The sequence below is a fragment of the Eucyclogobius newberryi genome, unplaced genomic scaffold (assembly GCF_026437365.1).
Source record: "Eucyclogobius newberryi isolate DKJ021-1_F unplaced genomic scaffold, fEucNew1.0.hap1 SCAF_17, whole genome shotgun sequence".
NCBI classification, from domain to species: Eukaryota; Metazoa; Chordata; class Actinopteri; order Gobiiformes; family Gobiidae; genus Eucyclogobius; species Eucyclogobius newberryi.
In genome coordinates, this window is record NW_027315801.1 from 27,318,638 (window position 1) to 27,334,170 (window position 15,533).

Here is a 15,533-nt window from a genome sequence, read left to right on the forward strand (position 1 = left end):
CTATTTGGCCTTCAGAGTGGCCTATAAACAATAGAGTTTTTCCAAATGACATGATATTTTGAATAAAATTCGCCAATTTGCCATCCTGATCATACAAGTATGAGAGCCAAAGTCATATTTTGTACGGCGTAACCGTAGCGATGACAGAAAAATCCCATGTTATCCTCATGGGAAAATCGTAGAATCGCTCAAATCACCACATTTTTACGCTTCACACTTTAATGAACTCCTCCTAGGGCGATGTCCGATCAAGTTCATATTTGGAGAATATCATCTACACAAGCGGGGCATCAAAACTTGTCCATATTTTGATTCTAAGTGCTACGGTCTCTGTGTGGCGGACCCGCAAACATATGTCAGAAATGGGAAAACAGCGAAATCTCTAAAATGACCACATTTTTACGCTTCACACTTTAACGAACTCCTCCCAGGGCGATTGCCCGATCAAGCTCATATTTGGGGGAAATTATCTACACAAGCGGGGCATCAAAAGCTATCCATATTTTGATTTTAAGTGCTACGGTCTCTGTGCCGTGGAGCTGCAAATATACTCTCACAAATGGGAAAACGCCAAATCTTTGAAATGTTCACATTTACGCTTCACACTTTAACAAACTCCTCCGTGGGCAATAGCCCAATCCGCTTTACTTTGGGAAATATCATTTACACAAGCGGGGCATCAAAAGTTATCCATATTTATATTCCAAGTGCTACGGTCTCTGTGCGGCGGAGCAGCAAATTTGACTGACACTTGTGTTGATTTGCACTGGATTGGCCATGTCCAATGTGTCGCCGTCTGTCAAGTTCTTTTTTAATTCAACACAATAAGGGCGCCATCTTTATCAAGTCGAAAGTACAGAGTCGGAAGGCCGGCGGCCCGCGAGGGCCGTTGGATGCCGCTTGCGGCTTTAATTTTTCTTGTTCTTCTTCAGCGCTTTGATCTCTAATTTGACCCCCTGAACATGCTCAAAAACTCACCAAACTTTGCCCAAAATTCAGAATCGGCGAAAAATTAGATTTTTTCGGGGCCATTTTTTTTTTCGTTCAAAAATGGCGCGACAGCGCCACCGACAAAAGTCAAAATACATTGCGCCTATGGGAGACGCCCCGAGGTCAACTTTGGCGTAAAGCTACGAAATTCGGGACACGCATTCCTCTCGTGAGGACAAAGAAAAAAAATCATTGTGGCCACGCCCCCAGACTTACCCTATGGCCGCCATATTCCTTTGAAAATGAAAACACGCTGTGTTAGCCATTTTGTTCACGTCAAACTTTGACGAACTCCTCCTAGGGCGTTTTGCCCACCAACTTCAAAATTGGCGTACGTCCTCTGGACAAGTGGGGCATCTAAAGTTATCCAATTTTTGGAGATACCTTCTACGGTCTGTGTGCGGCGCAGCCGCAAAGTTGGACAACTTATTTTGGAATATTGCAGGTCTAAAAATTGCTCCCATTTGATCAAAACCAGTCCCATTATGACCAAATTTGAATCAGTTGTTCAACTTTCTAGTTTGGACCAGTTTATGATGACAAAATTTAAATGGGCGCGATAGCGCCCCCTACAGAGTGACCTTTAAATTAACATTAAAGGTCAAAAATTTGTTTGACCAAAATGTTCTAAACTTTACCCAAAATTCTATTTTGGCGTCCCTATCAAAAAAGCCAATCAGACAAATGCCTTAATTTTTACGGCGTAGTCGTAGCGATGACATAAACTTCCCATGTTATCCCTATGGGAATACCGCTAAATCTCTCGAATATCAACATTTTTCTGTTTCACACTTTAACGAAGTCCTCCTAGTGCGTTTTGCCCACCAACCTCTAAATCGCTGTACGTCCTCTAGACAAGTGGTGCATCTAAAGTTATCCAAATTTTAAGGATAGCTTTTACGGTCTCTGTGCGACGGAGCCGCAAACGTTTCCCAGAATTCTGACTATTTGGCCTTCAGAGTGGCCTATAAACAATAGAGTTTTTCCAAATGACATGATATTTTGAACAAAATTCTAATTTGCCATCCTGATCATAAAAGTATGAGAGCCAAAGTCATATTTTGTACGGCGTAACCGTAGCGATGACATAAATATCCCATGTTATCCTTATGGGAAAATCGCAGAATCGCTCAAATCACCACATTTTTACGCTTCACACTTTAATGAACTCCTCCTAGGGCGATTGTCCGATCAAGTTCATATTTGGAGAATATCATCTACACAAGCGGGGCATCAAAACTTGTCCATATTTTGATTCTAAGTGCTACGGTCTCTGTGTGGCGGACCCGCAAATATATGTCACAAATGGGAAAACAGCGAAATCTCTAAAATGACCACATTTTTACGCTTCACACTTTAACGAACTCCTCCTAGGGCAATAGCTCGATCAAGCGCATATTTGGGGAGAATCATCTACACAAGCGGGGAATCAAAAGTTAGTCATATTTTGATTTTAAGTGGTACGGTCTTTGTGCCGTGGAGCTGCAAATATACTGTCACAAATGGGAAAAACGCCAAATCCTTGAAATGTTCACATTTACGCTTCACACTTTAACAAACTCCTCCCTGGGCAATAGCTCGATCAAGCTTTACTTTGGGAAATATCATCTACACAAGCGGGGCAGCAAAAGTTATCCATATTTTTATTCCAAGTGCTACGGTCTCTGTGCGGCGGCGCAGCAAATTTGACTGACACTTGTGTTGATTTGCACTGGATTGGCCATGTCCAATGTGTCGCCGTCTGTCAAGTTCTTTTTTAATTCAACACAATAAGGGCGCCATCTTTATCAAGTCGAAAGCGCAGAGTCGGAAGGCCGGCGGCCCGCGAGGGCCGTTGGATGCCGCTTGCGGCTTTAATTTTTCTTGTTCTTCATCGCTTTGAACTCTAATTTGACCCCCTGAACATGCTCAAAAACTCACCAAACTTTGCCCAAAATTCAGAATCGGCGAAAAATGTTGTTTTTTCTGGGCCATTTTTTTTTTCGTTAAAAAATGGCGCGACAGCGCCACCGACAAAAGTCAAAATACATTGCGCCTATGGGAGACGCCCCGAGGTCAACTTTGGCGTAAAGCTACGAAATTCGGGACACGCATTCCTCTCGTGAGGACAAAAAAAAATTAATATTGTGGCCACGCCCCCAGACTTACCCTATGGCCGCCATCTTCCTTTGAAAATGAAAACACGCTGTGTTAGCCATTTTGTTCACGTCAAACTTTGACGAACTCCTCCTAGGGCGTTTTGCCCACCGACTTCAAAATCGGCGTACGTCCTCTGGACAAGTGGGGCATCTAAAGTTATCCAATTTTTTGAGATACCTTTACCGGTCTGTGTGCGGCGCAGCCGCAAAGTTGGACAACTTATTTTGGAATATTGCAGATCTAAAAATTGCTCCCATTTGATCAAAACGAGTCCGATTAGGACCAAATTTGAATCAGTTGTTAAACTTTCAAGTTTGGACCAGTTTAGCATGACAAAATTGAAATGGGCGCGATAGCGCCCCCTACAGAGTTGCCTTTGAGTGAACATTGATGGACAAAAACTGGTTTTACACAAATGTTCTAAACTTTGCCCAAAATTCTATTTTGGGGTCCCGAGCAAAAGGCCAATCAAACTTATGCCTTAATTTTTACGGCGTAGCCGTAGCCATGACGGAAACCTCCCATGTTATCCCTATGGGAAAATTGCTAAATCTCTCGAATATCCACATTTTTCTGTTTCACACTTTAACGAACTCCTCCTAGTGCGTTTTGCCCACCGACCTCAAAATCGGTGTACGTCCCCTAGACAAGTGGGGCATCTAAAGTTATCCAAATTTTAAGGATAACTTTTACGGTCTCTGTGCGACGGAGCCGCAAACTTTTCCCTGAATTCTGACTATTTGGCCTTCAGAGTGGCCTATAAACAATAGAGTTTTTCCAAATGACATTATATTTTGCACAAAATTCTAATTTGCCATCCTGATCATAAAAGTATGAGAGCCAAAGTCATATTTTGTACGGCGTAACCGTAACGATGACAGAAACATCCCATGATATCCTTATGGGAAAATCGCGAAATTGCTCAAATCACCACATTTTTACGCTTCACACTTTAACGAACTCCTCCTAGGGTGATTGTCTGATCAAACTCATATTTGGGGAAAATCATCTACACAAGCGAGGCATCAAAAGTTATCCATATTTTGATTCTAAGTGCTACGGTCTCTGTGTGGCTGACCCGCAAATATATGTCACAAATGGGAAAACAGCGGAATCTCTAAAATGACCACATTTTTACGCTTCACACTTTAACGAACTCCTCCTAGGGCGATTGCCCGATCAAGCTCATATTTCAAGAATATCATCTACACAAGCGGGGCATCAAAAGTTATCCATATTTTGATTCTAAGTGCTACGGTCTCTGTGTGGCGGACCCGCAAATATATGTCAGAAATGGGAAAACAGCGAAATCTCTAAAATGACCACATTTTTATGCTTCACACTTTAACAAACTCCTCCTAGTGCGAAAGCCCGATCAAGCTCATATTTGGGGGAAATCATCTACACAAACGGGGCATAAAAAATTAGTCATATTTTGATATTAAGTGGTACGGTCTCTGTGCCGTGGAGCTGCAAATTTACTGTCACAAATGGGAAAACGCCAAATCTTTGAAATGTTCACATTTACGCTTCACACTTTAACAAACTCCTCCATGGGCAATAGCTCGATCAAGCTTTACTTTGGGAAATATCATCTACACAAGCGGAGCATCAAAAGTTATCCATATTTATATTCCAAGTGCTACGGTCTCTGTGCGGCGGCGCAGCAAATTTGACTGACACTTGTGTTGATTTGCACTGGATTGGCCATGTCCAATGTGTCGCCGTCTGTCAAGTTCTTTTTTTATTCAACACACAATAAGGGCGCCATCTTTATCAAGTCGAAACGCAGAGTCGGAAGGCCGGCGGCCCGCGAGGGCCGTTGGATGCCGCTTGCGGCTTTAATTTTTCTTGTTCTTCTTCAGCGCTTTGATCTCTAATTTGACCCCCTGAACATGCTCAAAAACTCACCAAACTTTGCCCAAAATTCAGAATCGGCGAAAAATTTTATTTTTTCTGGGCCATTTTTTTTTTCGTTAAAAAATGGCGCGACAGCGCCACCGACAAAAGTCAAAATACATTGCGCCTATAGGAGACGCCCCGAGGTCAACTTTGGCGTAAAGCTACGAAATTCGGGACACGCATTCCTCTCGTGAGGACAAACAAAAAAAAATCATTGTGGCCACGCCCCCAGACTTACCCTATGGCCGCCATCTTCCTTTGAAAATGAAAACACGCTCTGTTAGCCATTTTGTTCACGTCAAACTTTGACGAACTCCTCCTAGGGCGTTTTGCCCACCAACTTCAAAATCGGCGTACGTCCTCTGGACAAGTGGGGCATCTAAAGTTATCCAATTTTTTGAGATACCTTTTACGGTCTGTGTGCGGCGCAGCCGCAAAGTTGGACAACTTATTTTGGAATATTGCAGATCTAAAAATTGCTCCCATTTGATCAAAAGCGCCCCCTACAGAGTGACCTTTAAATTAACATTGAAGGTCAAAAATTAGTTTTACCAAAATTGTCTAAACTTTACCCAAAATTCTATTTTGCCGTCCCGATCACAAAAGCCAATCACAAAAATGCCTAAATTTTTACGGCGTAGTTGTAGCGATGACAGAAACCTCCCATGTTATCCCTATGGGAAAACCGCTAAATCTCTCAAATTACCACATTTTTATGTTTTACACTCCTCCTAGTGCGTTTTGCCCACCAACCTCAAAATCGGTGTATGTCCTCTAGACAAGTGGTGCATCTAAAGTTATCCAAATTTTAAGGATAGCTTTTACGGTCTCTGTGCGACGGAGCCGCAAACGTTTCCCAGAATTCTGACTATTTGGCCTTCAGAGTGGCCTATAAACAATAGAGTTTTTCCAAATGACATGATATTTTGAACAAAATTCTAATTTGCCATCCTGATCATACAAGTATGAGAGCCAAAGTCATATTTTGTACGGCATAACCGTAGCGATGACAGAAACATCCCATGTTATCCTTATGGGAAACTCGCAAAATCGCTCAAATCACCACATCTTTACGCTTCACACTTTAAAAAACTCCTTCTAGGGCGATTGTCCGATCAAACTCATATTTGGGGAAAATCATCTACACAAGCGGGGCATCAAAAGTTATCCATATTTTGATTTCAAGTACTAGGGTCTCTGTGCGGTAGAGCCGCAAATATATGTCACAAATGGGAAAAACGCCAAATCCTTGAAATGTTTACATTTATGCTTCACACTTTAATGAACTCCTCTGTGGGCAATAGCTCGATCAAGCTCATATTTTGGGAAAATAATCTACACAAGCGGAGCATCAAAAGTTATCCATATTTTTATTCCAAGTGTCACGGTCTCTGTGCGCTGGAGCTGCACATTTGACCGACATTTGTGTTCATTTGCACTGGTTAAGCACAGCATTGTACATGTCCAATGTGTCGCTGTCTTAGTTCTTAGACAATTGCGTTAGCGCCATCTCTGTAAAATGCAGAGAGCAGAGTCGGAAGGCCGGCGGCCAGCGAGGGCCGTTGGATGCCGCTTGCAGCTTTAATATTCTTTCTTCTTTCTTTCTTTCTTCTCGGGACCAACCCCCCTATTTTTCATCCAGTGAACATTGACGAAAAGTCACAAAAATTTGCACACCTCTAAAAATCGTGCCTCTCTACATTCTGGCTATTTCCCTTTTCTAAAATGAAAAAAATTGGCGCGTCAGCGCCCCCAAATGTACCAAAAATGCATTGAGATAGGAAATGACCCAAAAAAATTCTGATCCTAGAATCATGAAATTTGGCGCAGAGGTAGATGGTGACAAGAGAAGTAAAAAATATTATTACGGCAACGCCGTCCACCCAACCAAATGTCGGCCATATTGGTTCAAAAATGGCTAAGCAGGACTCGGGAGTTTTTACAAACGTCGTACTTTTACGAACTCCTCCCAGGGCGTTGGCTCTAAAAAGCTGAAATTTTGTGAAAATGGTACCGAGGAGTGGGACATCAAAAGTTATTCAAATTACATTGATACCTGTCACGGTCTCTGAGCGGCGAAGCTGCAAACTTTAGCTAGAATTTCAGAAATCTCCCAAATGTAACATTTCTGCCGTTTGCGCAGATAAAGTCCGAATTGCGTCAAATTAGAATCAGTTGTTAAACTCTTTGCCCTAAACCTACTTGAAGTGAAATTAATTAATTTGGCGCCACAGCGCCCCCTACAGATTTTATATGGAGGTTAAATGTTTAGTTTTGCGAAATTATCTGAAATTTGACACAAAACTCAATTTTGGCATCCCCATCAAAAAAGTAAATGAGACCCATGTCATAATTATTACGGCGTTGCCGTAGCGATGACCGAAACCTCCCACGTTATTCCAATGGGGAAATCACCAGAACATGTTTACACTTTATACTTTCACCAACTCCTCCCAGGGCGTCAGCCCTATTAACCTGAAATTTGGTGAGACTCATCTTCAGGGGTGGAACATCAAAAGTTATCCACATTTTTATTCAAAGAGTCACGGTGTCTGTGCGGCAAAGCCGCAAATTTTGCCAAGAATTCAAAATAAAATTGCTTTTTGATGGTAAAACAAAGGGGAGAAGATGTGACAGCGTCACAGATTCAGCAGTAGTTGTAATAAAAGGACAATTGGGGCGCGTTAGCGCCCCCTCCTCTTGCGGCGTGGCGGCGGCGTGGTGAGGGCCGATCATTGCCGCTTGCGGCTATATTTTGTTTTCTTGTTGTTTTCCATGTGTTGTATCTCAAATGTACTCAAGCTATAAGAAAAGGTAAAGTACACTTATATTGCCCCTGTAGGGATACTTCTTTTATTGTATTCTCTAAGGGCGTTTGCGCTGTACTGTCAAAAAAGCATATACATCATATATAAAGCCTTTACCTTGGTGCATGTTCTTGTCTATCTTGTCTATCAATGCAGCCAGTGTAACACAACATGTGTGAGTGGGTGGATCGGATCGTGTGAGATCTGCAGGAGAATTTTTAAATATGGGCATGACCTGCAGTGAGAATGCTTCAGACTGAACCGTATTCACTTCCCGATGTCAGATAAACACTTGTGGGACAATATGGTGAATAGTTCACGGTTATAGCATTAACACAATCCAATAACAATAAGTCAGGGCCCTGTGACGAATGTAAAGGCTTAACTGCTCTCACCGAGCCATATTTAGTAACAACGCAACATCAACAGTGGCTAATAATGTTGTTGTCACTATACTATAATTTCAAACAGTATTTTATGGGATTATTTTATTTTGATCAATGTATTCAGAATATAAACACAGAACAAAACACAGAAAACACAACACAGCGAGCAAAATAAAACAAAAGAAAAGAAAAGGCATGGCATTAATTCAGTAACGTGTAACAAATATTATGACACAAGTCAGTCCCAATCTCTCAATCTCTCAATCCAAAATCTCCCCCATAAAAGATAATTTAACAAAAAAAGGTATTATCAGGCATTACTATTCGTCAAAATGTAACTATTGTGTAACTTTCTATCTTGTTTACAATATAGTTGCTAGGTAACAGTTCTGGAATCACATCCCCAAAACAGGAAGTCAAATTATAAACATCTCCAAAATTGTCCAACTGTAGTAAAATATTAAATGTACTCATGTTCAATACACTTCAGTGAGACATACTGCATAGTCCAACCTGTCGTATGCACTTCAACTATTTATTTTGCATCACACTGTAAATGAACCTGTCGTTTGTTTCATTGCTGAGCTGCATCTAAAATTCCCTCATTGTGTATTGTACTATAATTGCCATTGATTATCACATTCCGCCGGTCGACCGTACGGTAAGTGATCTGAAAGCAAGGTAAAGGCCAATGGCTGCTGTCCTTGTCCGTCTCTGCTGATAACCACAGAGCAGAGTGGATGAACGGGCGCTCCGAGTGATGTGGGTAGATAAGGGTGGAGAGCAGAAACGCAAGGGTAGAAGTACAAGATGAGAGGAGACCGGCACAACGTCTCCAATGAGGAAGTGGCTCAGTATAAAAGGCAAACCTCTGGGGAGGGGGATAAAAGTAAGAACAAGGCAAATACAGGAGTCTTAGGAAACTAGGAGACACGCTGCCACTTCACACACACTCACCCTGTTCTGGCCCATAATCTTTTATAGCTCGAGCGCGAATAGCACAGAGAGAAGTCAGTAGTGATCTCATTTCACAAGCCATATCCCTCAGTAATGTGAACACAAAGGGGAGATGCACAACCATTAGCAACGTCCAGCGCTCATTTACTGCTACTCATGCATAATTGGCTTTCTATGGAAGGAAGCAAGAAAGGGTAAACAGCAAGCAATCATATTAGCTCCACTGAGGACTAATGGAGTCCGTTAAGATGAGGGCAGTGGTGTTGAAGGCGAGAAAGGCACTGGGTTATCGGAGTTTGACGTCTCTGAAGGTGTGTTATCGATCCCCGATGCTAAATCTGAGCGTGGATGAAACACAGCCGTCAAACAGCTATTAAAAGAGGTAATACTGTTTTAATTCAAATCAATGCTCGATGTTTTGACGGTGAAAGAATGTTTGCGAATAAAGACAAAGGCATAGATTTTGCATAGCACAGTCAAGAAGGAGTGTCAGCCAATGTATTTAGGCTTGTACCTAAACAATTTCTTCTCAGCGACCATCGTAGTCTGGCGGATAGTGTTAGGAGCTGCTGTATTTGTATCCCTGGATATTCATTAGTGTCCACAGTACCATTATACTGCCCATTCAAACATTTACGGAGCAGGAAGTAGAAAGTACTATACAACTAATGCAACTTTTATTGTGAGTACTTGCACTCTAACAACAAATACTTGTCAATACTAATTATCGGTACATGTATACAATCATTTTTATTAGTTAATAGAAATAAATTATAACGTAATCCAGCAATGGACATCCAGTTTTACATTTGATAAAGAAAAACTATACACGGTGGTATATTTAAAAGTCCCCTGCTACATTATGCTGTTGTTCTGTGCTTTAATAGCTGACGATCCCAGTTGAGTGTTGAAGCCACTAGATGGAGTGCTTGTCTCTCGGCCTCCTGATGGGACGTGCTAAAACCCCTCCGAGTCCTGTTGTCGACAGAGTGTGACATGATGAAACACAAAAGCATCAGTACAACTCAATGGTTTTGGAAGCGTTGAGTAAAACATTTCCTCCATCACCGAGAAAAATACTCTGACAAAACAGCCCAAGTAAACTGTCTGGAGATGCGTCACTGGGGAGAACACGAAGCAAAGAGGGATAAAAAAAAAAACTCTGGAAATAATAAGACTGCATTTAACATCTAGACAACATTTTGAATAAATCATGGTGAGATCCCATTTTCTTGCATAAATGCATATCAACACTAACACCAGACACAAGAGGTCAGTAAAAGAACAAATTATTATGAATAATAGCACAAGAGGTCAGTAAAAGAACAAATTATTAAGAATAATAATTACGTGTTAGGCTGTCAAAGGCCATATGTTAACAATTTAGATTTGTATCAAGTACATTTCATACAGCCTTAAAGATATAAATAAAAGGTAAATAAAGTGTGCTATTTCATCAAAAATAGTGTGAGGTTTTTAAGCATAGTGCTGCATTAAACAGAAAGTGAATCATGAAATGGCAACTTCTTGACTGGAATCAAACAGTTGTTTTAATTGATTAGTATTATTAGATACATTGATTTGATATCTAGTTTTGACAAAAACAAAAGAAAAATTGCATCAATAGGACAAATGTAGATCTTTCCAATCCTCTTGGTCTTTATCAGAACTAGTACAAGACCACATGGTAATTTAAGAAGAAATTGCAATTATGTTGTGCTTACGATAAATTGTATTATCGATATAAATATATAAATGCATACTCTAAACCAAATTTGGTCTGGAGTATTTTATTTTATATATCAAAATTGAGTCTGAAATGTTTGTATCGTGAGAACGCTATTTAGGACTTAAGAACTTTGTTTTGATCAGGGTTTGTAGTTTCAGTCTTGATCATTGCCCATATAATATATTATTATTCTCATTGCCAGATAAAGTAGGTGGAAAGACAAACATCTTCCACTGTTTGCTACTGTATGTCTACTGTGTTATACATGTAAAAAAGAAAGGAGGAGTATAAAATGTGGTACTGTTATCTGTCCGAGTTTTAATACTGTATAATGATATTCAGAGTGTGTGAAAATACACAGCTTTATATTATCAACAGTAGTGAGCTCCAATGGTTCTCAAGGGCGAGATAAGAGCTGACACATCCCTGCACCACTGCTACTGCTGTGGCTATGTGTGATTCTTTTTCCTCTCTTTTCCCCCGCCATGGCTCGACAGCAGATGGTAAAGAGAAAATCACTTTGCGCTTGGGGCAAGACGTATCAGGGTCGAGGGTTTAAGCTTTTGAGGTCCACTGTGAACCTGCCAGCCTTGTCCGCCCTACCGTGATTTTGCATACACGCCCTCCGTCTAATCAAATATATGCGAATGAGCGAGGCATGGGATTTACAAAGCAGCGTCATTCGGAGATGCTGATTAGATTATGGGGATTGTGCAGAACAGCAGGCAACAGCTGAGCAGACCAGTAAAAACAAGAGCTTCTATACTCTAAGAAGGAATATGGTGGATTTGCTCTGAAGGTGAGAAGTTGTTCAACATTTTGTGTTTCTAAGTGCAAATAGAGGCAATCAGGAGAAGTTAAAAATAATTTTAGACCTGCTTTGATTGTACTGATTGAAGCAAACAATGGTGAATGATTGCACTTTGAAGGGTTGAAGGGCAGTCAAAAGTGAAAACAGATGAACAACATTTGAACTAAACTCTGGCTAGCCATAGGCTGGCCTTGCCTGGAAAATCCAGAATGATATCTCCCTGTATTTTTCATTATTCAGATTGATATCAGTCTGGTCACTCCATATTCTCCCCGAGTTGAGGCTCAAAGGAGGGCGGGGTGACCAGAATCACTCTTTAGAAAGAATTGAAGAAGTGTACCTTCTGGATGCCAGGTAAAGGCTGCCCCAGTGCAGTAGCACTTGGTTGTGATGGTGTATTTAGTGACACATCATAAAGGGACAGACCCCAGAGGGCAGTACTTACAACAAGTACTACTACAACAGGCTCATTGTAATAATTACATTTCAATGACTCTCTATGGACTGTAGTTTTATACTTTTGCCACAATAGGTGGAATGGGATTTATAGAATAAATAGTAAGTATGCTGCCCAGTGGTGGAGTGGTTAAGGCATCAGCACATATGCCAGGCTCCAAATGCTGGAGTCCGAATCCCAAAACAAAGTAATGCATGTCCTCTCAGCCCCCATTTCATGCTCACCTTTCCTGTCTAATAAAGCCATCGGGCCAAAAAAAAGATTTAAAAAAAATAAAGAGGATGAACTTAAGTAACTAGGACTAAAAATGTTTTATCTAAATCAGGATTCATCAGAAGTAAACAGTACTGTCACCACCAGTGAACTCAATTAGAACTCCTATGTACCAGAGGCAGAATCCACACTTCTCTTTTGAGCTGTAAAACTGTTGGCTACAACCTACTTGCATCTATATTGGAAATGCAAACATGAATCACAGCCGGCTTATGCAGATGAACCTGGCTGCATCATATGCTTAGACTGTATATGATCGCAAGGGCTTATTTCATACATGATACACAATACCTCAAAAACAATCAATGCACATGAATATTTCACAAGCTATACGTGTTGCTTTACAGTGGGACAAAGCTATAAGTGCTGCTATACAGTAGGACACAGCTATAAGTGCTGCTTTACAGTAGGACAAAGTTCACTCTTTCTTTGCAGAGTGGCCAAATTACTTACAAGAATTGAGAAGTGAACAAGCCATATACACACTGGACCTGGTTTTAAAAAAACGTATTCAAATAAACAAGTGTGTGGGAGTGTGCAATGCAGTGTAAGGAGCTAAGCTGGTGAATAGCCTTGGGACAGGATTGTGTAAAAAGCAAAATAAATGCATTTTAGAACATGCATCTGATGTAATGCACTTGCAAATGCAACAACTAGAAAAGGGGTTTTCAAAATATGTTTTTTGAATGGCTAAGTGATCTGGGGAAAAAACATGTTCACCATGTTTTCCCTTATATTGTACTTTGGTTGCATGCTGCTCGGTGATTGAGATGTGCAGGTCTTGAGTTTAAATCTGACTCAGACAATTTGCTGCATGTCCTTCCCCAGTCACATTCCCATTTCACGCTGCACTGTCCTGTCAAATACGGGCAAAAGAATCATTTAGAATTTTTTATTTTACAAAATTTGACCCAGAGGAAGCTAAAGTAATTCCAATTGAGGTCATCGTGATGGAGTATATTTACGGAGATCTTTTATCTTTTATTGAGATGTTTTAAATCACAATTGAAATTTAAAATGTCCAAAATATAATATATTTGTAAATAAGGCCGGACTGATGTAACTCCATGAAGATGCTCTGTTCCATTCAACGCAAAAAATCTTTAAATTATACACCGCCATGTGTTTATAAGCATTTTTCACCACTTCCAGATGGAGTAAGTGAGTTTTGCCATGACGTTAAAGCCAACAACAACTCGCATGCTAACGGCACACTTACTGCTTCACAAACAAAAGAAAACTTGTGACTCAATGCAAACAGCACACTGTGGTCTCATTTTCACCCTTAGAACTGCTTTTACAGCATATCTGTACTGGGGCACAACAGATTTTAATTAGATCAGTATTATTGGCTGTTTAAAAACTGTTTGTCCTTTTGGCTTTATTAAATGTGAAATGGAGGCAAAGAGACATTCAGCACAGGTCAACATGGAGCCTGGTATGTGTGCACCAGCCTAAACTTATTTTACCACAGGGGGAAAGATGTTTGTTATGCTCTTATTAAAATATGTATATACTTACCTGGAATATTTAAGAAATGTCATCAGCAAAAGAGTGTTTAATTCCACATATTGCAACATGAAACAACATGAAAAACAAGAAACCAGAGAAACATTTCAAATCATTTTGCAGTGGGCTCTTATTTTTTTCCCGGAGCTGTAGGTGGTAGTGGAGGTGGTGTGTGGGTTAGCAATGAACAGGAAGCAAAGCTAATTCACTGTGACAGGAATCAGAGCTGTGAGGACCACTGTGACCAAACAACATAGACACAGTGGATCCAGTCAAACTAAAGCAGCCTGAAGGAAACGAGGAGAGGATGTCAGCGTAGAGAGCGATCGGATGCAGCGGATAATGCACTTAGACTGATAGTGTGTGCAGCCCCTAGAAGAGCAGGTGATATTTGTCCAGTAAGAACCGGCAAAAATAGAAATTACAAGGTTTGGGGGCTGGAGAAAGCGGGCTGGCCTCAATCTAGAAGGTTTAAGGAGTTTGGGGAGTTTGGGGAGTTTTGGGAGAGAGGTTTGGAAGCTTCACAATAATTGCAGTATTTGAAGAGCGCAATATTTATTGTTAATGCTTTGCCTGAAATGTTCCACAATATGACATTAAACATATCTATTTCCATGGAGACAAGCCGGTGATGCTTAAGTTACAGTTAAGATCAGTGGCGAGGCAGGAGGCAGAGCAAAAATAACAGTGGAAGATTGAATAATTAACTAAATCAATCTTTCACTCATTATATTATCATTATACACACTATAACGGTTTAATTGTGCTATTTATTTGCTGCAGCTTATCTTTTATTTATAGTATGCTTCTTGTGTTAATAGCATAAACTTATTTTCTGAGATCATACATCGCACATCAAAATTTGTTACTGTGACAGGGCTAGAAGTAAGTCCATTAATTCATGTTAACGTACTTCAGTAGCTCAAAATGAAGCACAGCAGCAGAACATTTAGACCTAATGGCAAAAGACTGCAGTGCAGTATGATAAATGCATTAACTTCCATAGTAATTTGAGATGCAGGATCTGTTGCATCAGACAGGCCAGCCTTCCCTCTCCACATCCACCGCTGTCTGCAGCTCAGGAACATAAGAGCTGTGGTTTTAGAGATTCTCTATCATCACTATTATCGGTGCATATTTCATTTATATTTATTCTCATCCTGTCACTAGTACTATTTTATGACATATATTAAAAACTGAAAAATAAATAATATTCATACAAAATAATCAGACTGTACAATTTAACCTGAATCCCCTTTCCTTTCTTTTGATGATTAATATGTTCTATTTTTTACTTCATATATTTTTTTGTATATGTTTCTTTGTATTTACTTAATAATCGTATGTTTAAAATTACTTTTGTGATTTTGTTTTGATTTTTATTACAAACCTTACTTGAATTATTCTGTTAGAAGATTTCAAGAGGTTTGGTTATTGAGTTAAATCACGTAATGTAAAATAAAATATGGCTGCACTGCACAATTTATGTGAACAAGAATGTTAGTCCGGATTTAGATTCAATTAAAGGAAATGTGTTGTGTTTTTTTTTTATTTCAAGGAATTAGTATTGAAC